This window comes from Crocodylus siamensis, chromosome 4, assembly GCF_052110815.1.
Source record: "Crocodylus siamensis isolate JL-2025a chromosome 4, ASM5211081v1, whole genome shotgun sequence".
NCBI classification, from domain to species: domain Eukaryota; kingdom Metazoa; phylum Chordata; order Crocodylia; family Crocodylidae; genus Crocodylus; species Crocodylus siamensis.
In genome coordinates, this window is record NC_143398.1 from 85,066,923 (window position 1) to 85,085,817 (window position 18,895).

An 18,895-nucleotide genomic window follows, 5' to 3' on the forward strand; every position below is an offset into this window, starting at 1 on the left:
GTACCTCCTGTTTTGCCGCTGGCTGAGCAATCAGCTACTGGAGGCCATCATCCGGCCCCCAACACCCAACTGGCAATCTGGTGCCCCCCAAACTTGGCCTGACAGGGAAGGGCATCAGGCTGCAGGACCCCTGGGATTGCAGGGTCATTTTCCTGCCTTTGGTATGCTCACATCTCTGGGGACAGTCACTGGGCACTGCCCACTAGCTCCTTGGGGTCACTGGAGGGCAGTGGGCACTGGCACCAGCACCTTCCCACCTTGATAGGGGTGACTGGTGCCTCCTGAGTCTGGGGGGCACAATCTGTGGGCAGGCCAAAAGCCCTGTATATCCACTCCTATACTTCTGTGCCGTGGCTTAATGCCCCCCCCCCCAGACATGGCTGGCCCACACAGCAAAAAAAACTGCCCCGTCCTGAGAAGTGCTGAGTTGGGGACCAATTTGGGGGGGGGGGGGCACATGCCCTGCCTACCAGTTGCTTGTGCACCTTGATGTGCTCATTTTGAACCTCTGACTTTCACTCCCATCCCTGTTTTCTTTAGTTGTCCCCAGTAATCGCTCAATAGGCCCCCACATTAAGGGAGGCATTCAACTTTGCAGTGGAAACAGAGCCAAGGCCGACCATGTAATGCAACTAGGCCCATGCCACACCCTGGCAGAGAGTGGAGGCAAGCTTGAAAGGTTCCCCCCCTCCCACCCCGTCTGGTTCGCCTCCAGGATTGAAGGCCTAGGACTATGTTAAGATTTCTGGTGATTCTCAACCAGGTTGCTGTGAGATACTTTTGCGGGTGCAAACACCTACATGGGAGCCTCAAGATAAACCTAGAGATTTCAAGCAGGAGTCTGTAGTGTCACAAACTTCCTGATCTGTTGTGATCTGTCAGAGTTCTTTCCAACCGAAGAAACTGCTTGATCATTTTTCTGTAGTTAGGAGATAAATTAAAGCTAAGAACTGGCATTTTCTGAAGGGAGGAGGAGAGGCCTCAGGTTTAAGAAGGTTGAGAACCACTGCCTTAGCTATTTTGCCACCCCACCCTCTAATCAACAGACTAATAGCTCCTAATGAAAAAGACTGCAGTAACCTTATTTCATAGTATTAGAATCTGGCTAAGTAACTAGCATTAGCAACAATTATATAGTTGTCACAGCAGGTTTTTTCTTTTCCTGTGTTCATTATTCTAAAACATGTTGCTGAATTTCAAACTCTTGATTCATTATTTCCTTTACTTTGAATTAATATGTTTATATTTACTCCAGATTTTTGTCAGCCTGCACCACCACCACCACCACCCCCTCACACGCGCACCCCTGCTCTTTGCTTACCCAGTGGTGTCTCTTATCTCTGAAGCAGCAAATGAAAAAGGAAAGAAATGTAATGTAATTGTTTCCTTACTCTCCACTCAATACTTTAGAAGGACTTTACAGAGATAAGCCATGCCAGGCTCTTCTATTCAAGAAAAATAAGCAGTAATTTGGTGGCACTTCTTAGTTTTAAAATAAAATCCTTCAGAATCTCTTATTGCAGATGGCTAATTGGCCTGTATTTGAAACACTGAAATTTGCATTGAAAGCTGAGTTGTAGTCCTTTAACTGTAGCTTTTGCTACTGATGAAAGTTATTATGCCTTGCTCTGTACACAAAGGTGCTGTTTTACCAGTCAGGAGCTCTGCAACTGATAAAAATTCCTGGGTAATAATATCACAGACAGGAGCATGAGGGAAGCTTAGAATACTCTTTATGTAGTTCTTGTCTTGTTTGCTTCTCCTGGGGCTTAGTCCCGCTTATGGCTAAAAACACTTACCGCCCATTGACTTCAAAGGAACATTGAGCCTTTTCAGAACTTCTTCAGTGGTAAAAAGCCTGGGTTCAAATGATCAGGGCAACATGGGGGTTTTCCTAAAGCACTGCTCTCAAATAAAAGTGTTGTGAAGCAGCAGGTTAAAACAAATCTCACCCAAACTAAACCTTGATCAGAGAAAGGAAAGCAAATCAAATTTGAATTTATCTTTAATTCCAATACTTTCTCTCTGTGTGCTCTCTCTCACTGTGTTGCAATCTGTCTGCTCAATCCTGCAATCAGCTTATCAAACTTAATTTTTTACTAGCAACATTATTTACCAAATGGTGTTCTCTGCGTACATTGCCTTGACAGATCCAGGGTGGCTGGAGTCACATGCCTCTGTTGGCAAACCACCAAACCTTCACTAGCAGTTGTAAACCATTTGAGAATACTTGCTCTGGCCACCTCTGAAAACTATAAAAACCAGAGGCAAAAGAATTTTGTTCTTATTCCATCTCTCATGCCATCTCCTTCTTGATGAATAGATTCTTAAGACTTTTCTGAATCCAATCCTAATTTTAATATCCTAGGGCCAAACCTTATAGTCCCCAGTCTTTATAAAGACAAACATCCATTGACTGTAAGGGGGAAATGCAAGATCTGGCTTAACAGTACATGGGCAATTTTATTTTACTTGTTCTGCTTTCTTCCATCTCATTACCAGTATTTCTGACTTACAGTAATGTCACCTTCTTGTAATGCACTTTGTCTTTTACCCTGGATGCAGATATCTTTCTACACTGAGGCAGAAGGGGCAGAATAACTGGCTGGAGTGACCTGAAATCATCCCCCTCCCTTGTGTCTGATTGGCTTATCTGTCAATTTATTTTCAAGATTAGCCAATAGGCAGCTCTTCAGCCTAGGATAAGGACCACAACTGCAAAAGAATGCATTTGTAAACTACATTTTTCCATTATATGGATGAGACAAGATGGTCTGTAAAACAGAAGTTGAAGTAACTCCTCACTGAGTGCTCTAAATAAGGAACAAAATTGGTCTGAAAGTTATTAATGTTAATGTGTTAAAGACTATTTTAAGCATAAAACATGATAAAGCTGCATGAGCAGTTGCACATTCATATAAAAATATTTTTATCTCAGTAATTTATCTAGAACTTTGACCAAAAATGAAATTTTGCATGAGCAATTGCTCCATTAACTGAGCACAGCTGAACATATTATGTTGCAAAATATCACCAGATCTTGAAAGCATTCAAAAAAGATCTTTTCAGCCCCATTTCATGTTGATCTTTGATCTTTAACATACATAAAACCACACACACACTTTTTCTACAGATGTTAAGGCTGAAAGAGATAATTAGTCTGACCAGTACAATACAATAGAGGATATAGTTTTTTCCCCCATTTCATTCCAAAAATGATGGCTTCTTTAGCCAAAAAATAAACAGTAACAGAAAAACCCTGCTTGTATTGATGCTAAGACAAAAAATGAATAGACTGTTGTTGGCAGGGTGTCAGCTAAATGCAGGATAAATTATTCAATTTAAAAAATGCTTTTTCTGTAGTAAAACTGTCATTTTACATTGAAAACAAGAAAAAGGGATGCAAGTGATCAAATTATATAATACAGTTGTATTTTACTAGTAATTAAGTTAAGCATAAGGAAGACTAGAGTGCCAGCTGTCATAGTTAAGACCCTCTTACATTTAAAGGCCAAAAGTTATAAAATTCACATGTTCACTCAGATTGTCTTGATATTTGTTGTGTCTTGTGGCTACTGTACCAAATTTGGGCAAAGGGAGATAGACTGTCACCTGCCTGGAAAAAAAAAAAAGCATTCCTTAAACATGTCAAGATATTTACCAATATTTTTTGCATGCACTTAGGCTAGGTACAGGCATTACACATAATCCTGTTTAAGTGATCAGGAACTGGTTTAAACCTGTAACAGAACAGACATTTGGTGCACAAAAACCAGTATAAAAATGGCCAAAAGTGGTTTGAGATTAACCTGGTTGAATGTAGTATCAAACTTAACGGATTGAGCTCAAACCAGTTTATGCCATGTCTGTCCCAAACCCCTTCCTGGTTTAAGTTAAATCAGAGTCCCCCAGCAAGCTCTCTGGGCTGGGCTCTATACTCCAGCAGAGCAGGGCTAGCCCCACCCCTCTGCTCTCTAGCCTGAACAGGGGTGGAGATGTGGCAAGACACCAGCTGGCATGGCCCCGTTAAGGCAAAGTGGGCAGGGAGGAGGTTAATTCTTCCCCTACCCCCCACCACAGCTGGGATCTGCCTGTCTGCCAGGCAGCAGTGGAGGCAGAGGGGTTGGTGGGGGTAGGCAGACCCTGGCTGCGGGCCAGAAGAGACAGAGGGAGGAATTAACCCCATCCCTGCCCCCTTCACCTTAACGGGGCCATGCTAGAATGGCATCTGGTCACGTCCTGCTGTTGGAGTAGCAAGGGAATGGGGTTTATTCCACCCCTCCCTACCCTGTCTCACTGACAGGAACTACAGCTGTCGCAGTATGGCCACATTAAAGATAAAGGGGTAGGGAGAGGATTAATTCCCACCATTCCACCGGGGGACTGCCGCAGGGGCTCGCTGCGGACCCATGAGCCTCCACAGCACCCAGGTAGCCTGCTGCCCAGCCAGCTGCCACCCGTGCTTGCTGAGCCAGGCTGCACTGCTGACAGGGCTCAGCATCCCCATCACTGAGCTGCAGCTGCCAGGAATGGACCCACCCCTGTGGCCCAACCTGGCCCTGCCTTGCGGCAACCTCAGCCAGGGCTCAGTTGGGCCAGGCTGAGCTGTCGGGGCAGGGCCAGCCCCAGGGACTGTGGCTCAGTGACAGCTGCCTCACGCGCCCAGGCTGGGCCGAGCCGGTCTGGGCAACACTGCACAGAGTCCCCCACTATCCCACAGCAGACACCCTTCTTCCCACCCCGTGGGGTGGGGAGGAGCAGGGGAAAGTCCCTCTCCAGGGCTGGGCCCCACAGTGGCAGAGAGGAGGATGAGAGGAAAGAGTTCCCCCCCAGCACTGAGCAGAGTGCCCCACCACCACCCCACAGGAGCAGAGGAGAGGGCAGAGTCCCCCTCTGGGGCAGGGCAGCCCTGCAAAGATCCCCCTCCCCACCCCACAGCCATGGGGGAGAGGGAGCAGTTGGGGGGTGAGGCAGCACTCTGTACCTGGATTGCTCCTGGCAGTAAGGGAGCTGCTGGGGTGAGCACAGCTCTTCCCTCCCCTCCTCACTTGTCTTAATCCCTCCCCCACCCCCAGCACCCCAAGCCACAGGGGTCTGGCCATGCTCCCTCTTTCCCCACCTCCAAACCTCACAGGCCAAGGTTGGGGCTTAAACCCCTTCTTAGTCTTATTCAGGCCTGCTAGGGCCTGGCCACACCTCCCCTGCCTCAGCTCAGCTTCCCTGTGAATGGAAGAGAGGGCTGCTCTAGTGCCCCTGGGCTTCTGGCCTGAGCCACTGCAGACACGTGTCTACATTTTTTAAATGAAAAGGGAATGTCTATTCACTTACAAACTGGTTCAATCTTTGCAGGTTAGACTAACCTGCAAAGCTAGAATCAATTCATGCTCAGGCTTTTTGAATGTCTGTCCCTAGCCTTCCATATCAAACCACAGCTCTGATCATGCCCAATGTGTTCTCAATCACTTGCCATCTACCCCAGCTACTACACTGCATCACTTGTTATCCATTTATGAAAGCAAAATTGAAAGTGATATTCAAAAATAGGGTATGTCTCGCAGTGTAGATGGAAGCTTAATATGCACAAGCCAAAAGGGCTACTCTGCAGATGCATGCACCATGTGTATGTGTGTGTACACATGCGGCTTCTGAAGCAGTCTTCAGAGCAGTAGCATAAATAGGGATGGGCAAGCAGGATACCAGCCCTGGACACCATCTTAAAAGAGGGGGACAAGACTTTTGGCAGCTACTGCTGCTGTCCTGGCCACCACCTTTTCTCCAGCCAACACCACTGCCTCCAATACAAAACGTGCTTGTTGGGCAACTGCTTTAGATTGCAACTGAGAATATGGCCTGCTCACCGAGTCTCATGTCAGATGTGTCCAACCCAAAGGAAATCTTCATAAGGGCATCCCCATTCTTAAGCACACTGGAGACAGAGGGCTCAAAAGCAGCAGTGCAAACACAACCCCGTGGCAGCTTCACTTCCTTATTTCCTGGTTTGGCACATGCAGAATGAGTGGGGAGGGTTTGCTTCTCTGCAACTCTCTCAAGTGGTAGTGCTATAGAGGAGACACACCCTGAATATCCAAAAGGACTTGCTGCCTGAGATCAGGCACATGAGAAAGCCACCAAAACTGACCTACACCCAGGAAGTAACTATTCAAATTTAACCCTTGGCAAGTCGGGGGGGGGAGGGGGGCAGTAGGCAAGATAGGCTGTTGTGGCAGTCACTACAAACTGCCTTTGTCCAAGGCAGTGATTCTCATCCAAGATGCCATGACATGCTTTGAAATTCTTTTAGAGGTGCCATGGAGTACTATACAAAGTTAGCACTGCTAGGCATGCAAACATGATTCACAAGATAAAACCAGAGATTTCAAATAGGAATCCACGGTGTTAAAAATATAAATAAATAAATAAATATAAATAAATAAATAATATAAATAAATAAATTTTGCATGAGCAAATTTTGCATGACCTGTTGTTGCCTTTGAGTTCTTTGCAGCAGAAGAATTACTTGATTATTTTTCCATACTGAAAAAAATGAGTGACAGCTAAGAGCTCAAGTCTAATGAGAGATGACTGGATTCTGAAAAGGCTGAGAACCATTGGTCTATGGGCTTCTCACTTAGGGGGAATGTAATCTGAGTCCAGCAGGAAATTCAGAAGGCACTCAAGCTATTTCTGAAGAGAAAATACATTACACATGTGAATACTTGCTGAGAGGGAAATGGGGGGCCAGGGGTCTGGAGCTGTAAGAAAGCAAATATAGTGGATAATAGGAAAAAGAAGGAATGGGTATTGAGAGACTCAGTTCAGAAATGGGTGGAGAGTAGGAGGGGAGGTGTTTAGAGGGTATTTGTGACTGGGTAGCAGGATAAGTGGCGGGATTAGGGCCAAGTGGTATTTCTCAGAGCCAATCTCAGCATACGGTGGTGTAATAGCTCCTCTCTCTCCCAGACATATGGGATATGTGGGGCCCTTGCTGCCTATGGGGATTTCAGTTTTTCTCATTACTCAGGACCACCCCTCCCCCCTCCAAATGAACAATAGGAATTACCAGCAAGTACCCAAACTGCATTCACTGCTGGATGAATCATGGATCAGTTCATTAGAATAGCTGGACAGAGCTCATATTGTGATATGAAGTCTACTGAGCCATAGTTCTCTAGGGTGGGGAATGAAATATTCTCCAGGCTCCACTCTGTGATCAAAGCAAAGGGGTGCATGTCTATACCTTGAAAGATCCAATATGCCTCATTTCAGTGCTGTACCGTGTAGGTTATAGCCATAAAAGAGATTTTATTCCCATGGTGACTGTTAGCTATTAGATGGAAGGTAAGTGTGATCCATGAGCTTAATGATGGGTAAAGGAAAATGGAGGGTTGGATGGCATCGATTGTGTAAGGGTGAAAATGTTGTAAAAGCAGGTGAACTGGAAAGTAAAATTTAGCAGATGTGATGCTCTTCCTGTGGAGCAGGCTGTGTGAGTGAATATAGAAGTGGAAGTAGTTTGTTAGTAAACCTGTAAGTAGGCTACTGATAAAGAGAGGCAGAAACACATCTACAGCCAACCTTTCACTTGCTTGCACTTGAAAGCATAAAAACAAACATTTATCTCAAAGTCTATCTGGCCACCCTGGGCAGCACAACATAGATTCTCACCTATACCAGCTAGGGAGACTCAAAAGTGAGGGAGGAGGGTGGCATGAAGATTGGCAGCAGGTCTTTTTGGCTTGGGACAGAAGTTACACATAAACCAGTTTCAGTGATCAGAAACAGGATTAAACCTGTAACAGAACAGAAGGTCAGTGCACATAAACCAGTTTCAAAATGGCCAAAACTGGTTTAAGGATAAGCCTGGTTCAATGTAGCATCAGACTTAACTGATTTAGGTCAAACGGGTTTATGGAACTTGTGTCTCAGACCCCTTCCTGGTTTAAGTTAAATCAGAGTTCTCCAGCATCCCAGGATGATTTTCAGTCTTGGGCTGGCCTGGGCTGTCTGTTCCAGAGAGCAGACCTGTCTCTGCCCCTCTGATCACTAGCTAGAGCAGGGCGGAGACATGGCCTGATGCTGGCTGGCATGGCCCCCCGATGCAAAGGGGCAGGAAGTGGGTTTACTTCCCATCCCTCCCCTCTCCCCCCAGGGACCACAGTTGCGGTCTGCCTGGCCAGGACAGAGAAGCCCCCATCAGGGTCCCCCCTTACCGCTCCAGTGGCAGGAGCGGAGGCATGGCCAGATGCTGGCCACCACGGCCCCACCATCCACCCACCTCACCCAGGACTGGGGCTGGGGCTGGGGCTGGAGCTATGGGCCTGAGCCAGGCCAGCTGGCAGATGCTGCTGAGGGTGGGCATGGAGGGGCCAGGATGGGCTGGCCCAGGCGCTTCCCAGCTGGCTCCAGCTCCGGCTGGGGCCACGGAAGCTGTACACCCAGATTGCTCCTGGCTCCACACGTCCAAGCCAACCTGGGCTGTCACAGAGCAGCAGCCAACTAGGAAGAACCCTGCCCCTGTGACCCAGCACAAGCCAGCCCTATCTGCCTGCCTCTCCCAGGCCTGAGTCAGGCTGGTTGCAGGCATGGATGAGGATGGATGCAGAGAGTCCATGGGGGCATGGCTCTTCCCAGCCAGTTGCAGCTCCATGACAGCCCAGCCTGAGCACAGGATGCCATAAGTATTCTGCACACAGCTCCTGCAGTCCCAACCAGAGCCACAGCCTGGGTCAAGTCAGCCCCACCATGCTTGCCCTCAGCAGTGTCTATGGGCTGGCTCAGCTCAGCCCCGTAGCCCCAGCCCCAGCCTCAGCCCTGGGTGAGGCAGGCAGATAGCAGAGCTGGCTGGGGCTGAGCCACAGGGACAGGGCCCTTCCCAGCCGGCTGCAGCGCTGTGACAGCCTGGGCCAGCCTGAGCGTGTGGAACCAGGAGCAATCCAGGTGCACAGCTCCCATGGCCCCAGCCCAAGCTGCAGCCAGCTAGGAATGGCCCAAGCCAGCCCAGCCTGGCCCCTGCAGGCCCACCCTCAGCAGCATCTGCCTGCTGTCCTGGCTCAGCCCTTTCACCTGCAAATTGGTTCAATCTATGTAAGTTAAACTAACCTGCAATGATCAAATCAGTTCAGGCTCTGGCTTTCTGAATGCCTGTAGTTACCCTTTGAATTTGCCAAGCTGTTCAAATTTCCATCTAACCTATGCCCAATATTTATAGATGGCTGGTTCTGATATTTCAATACATGATCTTTGATTGGATTTATTTACATTTTTTTTACTAAAATTTTTGGAACTGGACTGAATCAGATCTCTTGTGGACTCTGAAGGTATCAGTTAGGATTTATATCCTTGGGAAAGAAAGAGTTTCTTATGTCTTTTTCTTCCCATTGTGCTCAACATTGGCCTGTTTCTTCTTAGTTTATGGTCTTCTCTGACAAGGTTGTTTTTGTTTTTACAGATTATTTCAGCCTCTTAACAAAAATATGTCTATTATAGCAGAATAACATCTAATACATTTGGCTTTATAAATCACTACTCATGATACTTTAAGATAAATCTATGATGTAGTGTATATAGATCATTTAATGTATTGGCCTTTTCTCATCTCCTTTCAGGCCTTGCATTTTGATTAATTGTGAAGGCTTCCTTTACTTGTTGACCAAGTTAGTTACCACATCTGCAAAGGTTCACACTAGAGTTGCACAGAAACAGGCTTTGGTGCCTTCTGCTTAGCCATATTTCTGCAGTTTAGCCTAGGCTAGCCAAGGCTGGCAACAAGCTTCTCTTCTCCACAGGAGAAAGGCAAGTCTAAGAACATGTTTGATGTGTATATTTTACCCCTATATTTCCTTTTTTTTCCCAGAAATATGATTTCTCCTAGACTGGACAATGTAGCTCTTTGTTCAAGAATGTTACTGTCATTGACTTTAATAATAAAATCCAATTTCTTATATTGCCAGGTGAGTTGAGGTTTTTTACTCTAAATCGTGACAGATAACTTTAAAGTTCAGTCTTTGCTGATAAATATTTCAACAAGAACTGACTGAATAAAGAGAAACGCTGAACCACATTTTCTGATTCAAATACATCCTTGTAGTCCTGCATTTGATCTTCAACATTAACAGTACTAGGTTTTTTTCAGAATGAGGTAAAAGGAACTCCACAGTCTGTGTGCAGGGGAGATTTTACCATTATTATTGTTATTAGATTTATGGCTTGTATTTCATTAGTGCCTGGGAACCCTCATCATGGATAGGGATCTCACTGTGCTACACAAAGATAGAAATCCCTGGCACTTAGCGTTTGGATTATGCTGTGAAGCAAAAGCACACCTATACCCATGTAATTACAGCATGTAATTACAGCATCTCAGAGCAGGTTCGATCATTCAACTCTGCTGGAGTGTGGTAATTACCGCACGCTAGCAGATTCCAGCATCACGTGCATCAGCATCCCCATGCTGAAAAATGGTGGTGGGGGTGCTTTAGCTAAAGCTCATTCAATAAGCTTTAATTAAAGCATACACACACACACACACCCTTGCCATTTTTCTGGGTGGGAACACTAATACATGTGAAACTCAGGGCCCTTTAATTAGAGCAGCCCTTGAAGTAGCTCTTCTTTCAGGGATATCCAGACCTTTTTTTCCTGTCTGCTTATACTTGACTCCATGAATCTAAGCTAAACAGAGAAAGCAACTAGTTTAAATGAACTAGCCATTATAAAGAACAAAGATTGACAGATAAAAATAAAAAAAAATAAAATAAAAACCACTTAGGTAAAAACCATATATAGCATGGAATAAAAGTAAAAAGAATGCAAGAGAACCAGAAGAGGAATTTCTTAAATAATTCTTTTATCCACCAAAAAGATCAAAATAACTACAAACTTGCCAACTCCTATTCATCAAACTAAAGTTTTCTCCAAAATAAAAAAGTGAATGGAGTGCAATGTCAGAGTTCATAAATAAAAGAAAAACAGCTTCACTAGCAGTGTTTTTCCCCCCGCTCCACAAAGAAAAAATATGATAAATTTTTCTACTGAATTTCTGACACAACAAACTTTTATCTTGTTATTTAAATACTTGATACTAACATCAGCATAGCCAGGATGTTAGCTCTTGGAAAATATTTAGAAAGTTATTACATCAAATCCTATATATGTTTATGAAATGACAGCCAACAGATCAAAACAAGGAGAAAAGTTTATGAGCTATCATCTGGAGTAAGCAGCTCATGATTTTAGAACACTTTCTAGAACCTGGACTCTAGAAACTAAAATGACAAAACTATAGTAAGGATTACCTCTGCCATTCCTCAAATGGTTGGCAAATGAGAAACACATGATTGGTAGTGGGGCCATGCGAAGCTTTAGGTGCTGATTCGATTCAGAGGGGATTTGGCCCAATTCAGCGGCTGAATCTCCAAATCCGAAACAAATCAGGGGACCAATTAAAAGGTCCAAATCAATTCAAAGCTCTCTGAATCAATTCAGAAAAGATTCAGAGAGCTTCAGCAATTTGGGTAGTCCCTGCTTGCTGCAGCACGGAGCTGGACCCGAGAGTCCATGCTGGTAAGTAGGGGGCAGGGGGTGGGGGGGCTGGAGGAGGGAGCAGGGGACTATGGGGGGACCCTGCCAGACCCCATCCCCTGCCTGCTCCCCCAGTCTTCCTGAGCACCCTCTCCAACCCCTATCTGCTGCCCCTGCCCCCCCATGGCTGCCCCACCCACCCCAGCTCCTGGTTCTTTAAAAAAAAGCCCCCACCTACTGGCTGCTGCAAGGCGAGGAGGCAATCCTCACTGCCCCCCACTAACCCCATGCTGTGCAGGGGGCTCTGCCACAAACCCCCCAACCCCCATCCACTGTCCCAGCCCCCCACCATGGCTACCCCACACACCCCAACTCCCAGCCCTTTAATGAAAAAAAAAGCCCCAACTTACCCGGCTGCTGCAGTGGGAGCACCCCTTTGCCAGGCAGGAGCCGGTGAGTCTAGGCTTTTTTCTTTTCTTTTTTTATTTAAATTAAAGGGCCAGGAGTTGGAGCAGGTGGGGCAGCCATGGTGGGGTGGGACTGAGAGAGCAGGTGGGGGTTGGGGGGCTTGTGGCAGAGCCCCCCATGCAGCATGGGGCAGTGGGGGCATCAGGGATAGCCCCCTTCCCCCCTACCTAGAAGCAGCTGGTAAGTGAGGGCTTTTTTTTTTTTTCTTCAAACAGCCAGGAACTGGGGCCTGTATTATTTGGAGGTTCGGCTGATTTGGCAGCAGCCAAATCTCCAAATCAGATTTGGCTGAATCAATTCAGGACAGCGATTCAAATCACCGTCCCGCAAATCAGCCAAATCCAAATCCAAAGTGAATACTAGTTGCCTCACACAGGCCTAACTGGTAGCATTTCACAAAGGGTCAGATAAATGTACCAATGACTAGGAAAAGAAAGTACCCAGAAAAAGAAAATAATTATCTGGTCTTTAATAGATGAGTCCTTTTTATCTCTTAGACAAACCATAGTCTATTACTGAACATATATATTTTATTACGAAAGTGGAACCAAAATTTGCCATTTTCATAGATGATACTATCTTTGTTTTCATAATCCCAAATTAGCTTGGAGAGGCTAGAAACTGATTCAGTAGAAGAAACACAAATAACAGGTAGGCAACCATTGATTCTGTAGTAAGAGGTCTAAATCAGGTGCCTGATGAATCCGCTTGTGATCGTAAGGGGCATAAGCCATGCCCCAATTCAGAGTCCTGTGACTATCACACCTAGACCTTCAACTCATGTGCCTAAGCAAGTGTGGAGGAGTGGAGGCTGCCCAAGACCTTCCAGCCCCCTTTTAGATGACTGAGACATAATCATAGAATCATAGAAAGAAGGACTGGAAGGGACCTATAAGATCAGCAAGTATAGTCCCCTGCCACAGGCAGGAGGTATGGGGCTCAAATGAGCTCAGTGAGATATTTGACCGCCTCCTCTTAAAGACCAGAGATGGCAACTGCACCACCCCTGCTGGAAGTGTATTCCAGATTCTAGTTACCCATATAGAAAAGAAGTTTTTCCTCATATCCAGCCAAAACTTTTCCTTGACTAGCTTGTGTCCATTGGTCCACATCTTTCTGGAGGTGGGCTTTCCTAAAAAGTTGTTCACCTAGTTCCTGTTGTTCTCCCTTGACTTATTTGTAGGAGACTATCCCATCACCTCTCAGCCTTCTTTTGCTCAGGTTGAACGTCCCAGATCCCAAAGTCTTTCCTCATAGGGCCTGTCCCGCAGGCCCTTCAGGTGGTCCTTCTCTGCACCTTTTCAAGCTTGTCTACATCCTTCTTGAAGTGTGGTGCCCAGAACTGCACGCAGTACTCCAGCTGTGGCATCACCAATGCTGAATAGAGGGAAGGAGCACATCCCTGAATCTGTTGGTGATATCTGCTGATGCACCCCACCATTCTACTTGCTTTATTGATGACTTTGTTACACTGCTGGCTCATTCATTTTCTGGTCAATAGTCACCCCTAGGTCCCTTTCGGATGCAGTGCCAGCCAGTGAACCCCCACCCATCGTATAGATATAGTGAGGATTCTTCCTACCCAGATAAAGGACCCAGCATTTGTCCCTGTTGAACCTCATCTGGTTTTGTTCAGCCCATAGGACCAGCCTGTCAAGGTCGTCCTGAATCTTTGATGTGTCCTCTGATGTGCCCGCTTGTCCCCACAGTTTGGTATTGTCCACAAATGTAATCACTGCACTTTTCACTCCCTCATCCAAGTCATTAATGAAGATATTCAAAATCACGGACCCAAGCACAGATCCCTGGGCTACACTACTGGAGACAGGCTTCCAGGATGAGGCCACCCCATCAATCGAGACTTGTTGGGATCAGCTGCTGAACCAGTTCCCAATCCACCTCACTGTAGCCTAGTCTAGGCCAGTACTCTCCAACTTAACTGAGAGGACTTCATGGGAAACAGTATCAAAGGCCTTGCCGAAATCTAGGTAGATGATGTCCACCTCCTGCCCCATGTCCAGGTGGTTAGTTACCTGGTCATAAAAGGACACCAGGTTTATCAGGCATGACCTCCCCTGTACACAGCCATGCTGGTTGCTTCTCAGTACCCCACCAGACACGAGCTTGTGGATGACATCCTCCTTGATAATTTTTTCAAAGATCTTCCCCAGAACTGAAGTCAGACTGACCAATTTATAGTTAGCAGGGTCATCCCTCTGTCTGGTCATGATCAAAAGACCAGACCAAGTCCTGATATTCAGTGTCTCAATGGTTGAAGCTTCTGCCAGAAAGCAACAGATAAGAACCGCTGCTGACTGCCTAATGCCTCAGTGAGGGCACATTTCTGTTAGGATGATGTCCCTTGGTCTCTAGCCAACCAAGAAGTACTCACAAGACAGTTGGGGCTAGGGTTTTGAGGCACCCTATACTTGCCTTACTCAATGTTGCAACATTGTGATATGTTATAGAAGCTACCCCATCACATAGCCCACCATGTTGTCACTAGGCCCTCTAGTCAGGTGCAATTTACAGTCATACCCAGGACCAAAACAACAGATAAGGTGTGAAAATCCAAAGGATAAAAAAATCTGTGGGTGAATATAGTTGTGATATGACATACAGCACATTAATAATAGCTTTAAATGGGAAACATAAGTGGGAAACATAAGAAATTCTGGTCTACCCTTTTTCAGTCCAACCTTTGTAGCCTCCTAAAGACATGAAATCAAAAAGGCAAATTATATGAAAAAATTCATACACCTTGCAAAGTGTCTAACTTCCTCACTCATACTAAAATCACAGCAAAATAACAGAACCCAGTTCAGAGCAATTAAAAGATTCTTCAAATTAGTGACAATAAAAGGTTTTGCCAAAATAAAAATCTATATCTGTAATTTAATCTAATGTACTTGTAGGCATCCATTTCAAATGTGTAGAGGATAATTAATTTTTAGCTGCTACAATTGCAGTGTTTCGTCTTGCCTTCAAACCAATCTTACTCTTTTTTCTTTTTTTTCAGTTTCATTTTAGGGGAAACCATAAATATCTGTAGCCTGGAATACACATTTAAGGTATGTTCCAACACATCTTCCCAAACTATGATTATCCAGTGGTCAGGCACTAACCCAGGACATAGGATACACAAGTTCACTACCTTACTCTGCCACCAACATCCATGAGTGACCCTGGATCACCACACCTGGGGCCAGATCCAAAAAGATATGTAGCTGGCCAAGCATCCATTTATTTCAATGGGAGCTTATGCTCATAAATAGGTGTTAGGTGTCTAAATACTTTCTTGGATGTAGCCCATAGCTCCTCTGTGCCTCAGTTATCATCCATAAAATGAGGATGGTAATACAGCACTACATTATGTGGGCTTGTAAAGCTAGCTTAAACTTTTAAGAATAAATCTACTCAAAGCTGAAAAATGCTTTGAGATGTCCTAATGAAAAGCACTATAACAATAACGGCTGGCTCTTAACTTCAATGACTACCAATTACCTGGAGGTAAAAATTTATACTGCAAATATACCATTTTTGTTACCAGTTCAAAATATATCTAAATGACACAGAGATAACAACTTTTCATGTATAGAGTAGTGATAGAACTTCACTGTGTTTAGCTAGAATTTGTTGACAAATACTAATGATAATTATTTATTTCTTCAGTTCTTTTAGAACCAGGGTTGAATCTACCAGTGTCTTTTATCCCTGATACCATCTATCATAAACTGCTAATGACCAGAGGCCCAAAACAGCAACTGTTGTTTATACAAATAGTCCTTCAAGTAAGTCACCTGCATTAATTGCATTAGTAATGATGACTATCTATTTTAGTAAAGGTCATGTGACTGGATTTGGTATTCCATTTTGGGCAACAATATTTCCTATACAATCTTTACTTTCACTAAAGTACCTTCTATTATACTGTTTGCAAGATGCAAGAAAATCTGCACATCCCTACCACACACACAAAAAAAAATCACTCCAAGTGACTAAATAGAACTTTTTTTTCTGCAAGACTGATCTGTTGCATCCTTTGTACCATAAATACTAATTGGCTCATTTATGTTAAAGCAGTTTAGGAGAAATCCACTGAAAGCAGTAAAAGTTTAACCTGCCTAGCATGTGACAGCAATAATAATATATTTTTTATCAGTTCATGTGAACAATAAGCCCAGACATTAATATAATTGAAACTGGAGATGGAAAAGCACTATTGATTCATTTAGTGTACCCTTTGCCAAGTGCTTTGCCCAATAGAATAAAGCAGGGGTTCTGAACCGGGGGTACATGTACCCCCCAGGGGGTACGTGAAGGCTCATTAGGTACGTGAGATATGTTTCATACCTTGTCTAACACAGGCTGAAGGGCCTAGAAAAAAATCTTAGCAATTTGAATTGCCAGGGTTTTACTGACATAAAACACGCATGCGCGTGGAAACCAGATATCCTACTCCTGCTCCATGGCTCAACCTCGCACCAGAAATATCACTCCTAGAGGGTACGTGAAGTCTCCCTCCGAGACCAAGAGGTACGTTAACTGAAAAAGTACCGCTGGAATAAAGTATAACAACCTACAGCAAGAAACCACTTTGAAATTTCACCATACAAAACTGCCACTGATACCACCTACCATACCCTCTCTTACTCCAAAGAGAAGTTGGCTCATACTGTAAAGTTTCATTCATAAATTTGCATAGAGAGCACTGAAAAAGGGCAAAGAGAAAAACAGAATATTTGTCAAATTCCACTCCAGAACAACCTGCAGACATTTTAAAATAACTCTCCATTGTTGTACTTATTTCCTTCCATTTGAAATCATTAATCCACATTTGAAATCTTATAAGGCGGGGTGGGCAATTATTTCAAGTGGAGGGCCACTTACTGAGTTTTGGCAAGTCATTGGAGGGCCTCATGACAGGCATCCAGGGCAGAAAAATATTCATTTTCTAAATTTTTTAGGGGCCCCACTGGTCACATTTTTTTACCCACCCCTGTTATAAGGGCTTCTTCCTTGTACTCCACTTCCCACTCAGTTTGGGCAATTTCAAAAGCCATTCATTTAAAATTTAACCTAAACAGATCAAAAGAGAACATTAGAATGACAGAAAGAGAAGCAGAGGAACCTGTGTATAGCCACATGTACAGAAGAATCACACTGTCATACAACTGAGTCATTTTAATGAGTATTAAAATGAGTCCTTTTAAGCACTCCCAGAGTAGCAGTTAACAAGTCCTGAAACTGTTTGTAGGTCTAGCTAAAAACCTTAACTCAGGTGTGGTCTTATTAACTCAGGTGTAGAAATGACTGCAGTGAAGTACTGGATGCACTATCAAGATGTTCAAAGTGGCTAGATTTTGTTTTACAAATCTGAAAAAGAGATATCCATTTAACTATAATGACTACAGGACTAATGTTGTAATATCTGTTAACTACTTTTTGCCTAGTTTGTTGGGGTTTTTTAACTTTATATATACTCTAGCAAATCAGTGTGTATTCCAATAGTTGTATTTGTTTTTTTGCTTTGAACTTAAACTGAACAATATAATGCTAGCCCCCTCACACATTAATAAAGCATCTAGTTTCTCTTTAACTGGAGAAAATGTGTTGTTATATTTGATAACAAGCCCTACCTCTTCAAAATCCTAGATCCCACCATACTCAAAGGCTACACCTTTTCCTGTGGGGGTTGAGATACTCCACAGTGCTCAAGGATCACTCCCTACAGCTGGCTAAAAAGTGACCGAGGCAATCCATTTTACACTTCCTTTCTTAGAAGACTGATAGCAATTATGTGAGATGGAACAGGCAAAACAAAGAGAAGTGGCAAGAACCTCAGAGTTTGGTCAGGAATACAAACGATAAACACACAAACCAAGTATATTTAGCACAAGTATTAACTATTTATCAGCTGTGCCTAAATGATCCACCCAAGGTCAGAATCCACTTCTCCTAGGTACTTGGGAAGAGACAATCCCTCCCTGAAAGAGCTTACAGTCCAAACAACCCAAAAAGTCCTTGAAACAAAAAGCAAATGGTTATTTTTCATATAAAAATATGTATTGAGGAACACTAACAGCCTGCAAAATGTGGGAGTGTCAATCAAAAACAAGGACATCAACCCTGTATTTTTGGGCACAGACAAAAATGACATTTGTCGCATGACCAGCCACTTGAAGTTGCTCTAAAGCTGTATCCGGACAAAAAGCACAGCTGCAGAGCCCTCTTATCACACAATAAATTAACCCTTATTTTATGAGGGTTCAAATGAAGCCATTCACTTCATTAATTTCTGTCTGCCTGGCTCAGCTGCTGTCTCTGAACAAGAGGGGAAGAAGGCAGGGGAGGGAGGTCCCTTCTGGGGTTCTCTCAGCCCTGTTGAAGTGGGGGTGCAGGTGGATTGGAGCCCCTTACCTCAGAGAGCTCCAGTCTACCCACACCCACAGTCCAATGGGGCTGATAAAACCCCAGAAGTGCTCCCTGCCCTGTCTTATCCCCACCCTTCCCATTCAGAGACAGCAATGGAGCCCTGAGAGTGAGGGCAGAGCCAGGGAAACAGACTCAGGAGAAAACAGGGGAATATGCAGCCTCTCTCCCGGATTGATTCTGTTCCTCCACCCTCCCAATCCAATAGCTAAGGTCTATTGGATTGGGAGGATCAGTCTAACTCATGATGATTTCTATAATCGCCATGAGTTAGACCCAGGAGCTATACTCCTGCATGTGCCCTTTGCACGTTAAAAATCTGATGATTCAACTTGATGATTCAGATGAACAAGGAATGAAAGATCAGTCTGCAAGTTTATCAGGAGCTAAGAAAGAACAAAGGAGACATTTCCTTTTATCAGAAAACCTATACTGCTGTTTTTCTTTTTCTTTCCTTCCCTTTTTTTTGTTTTGT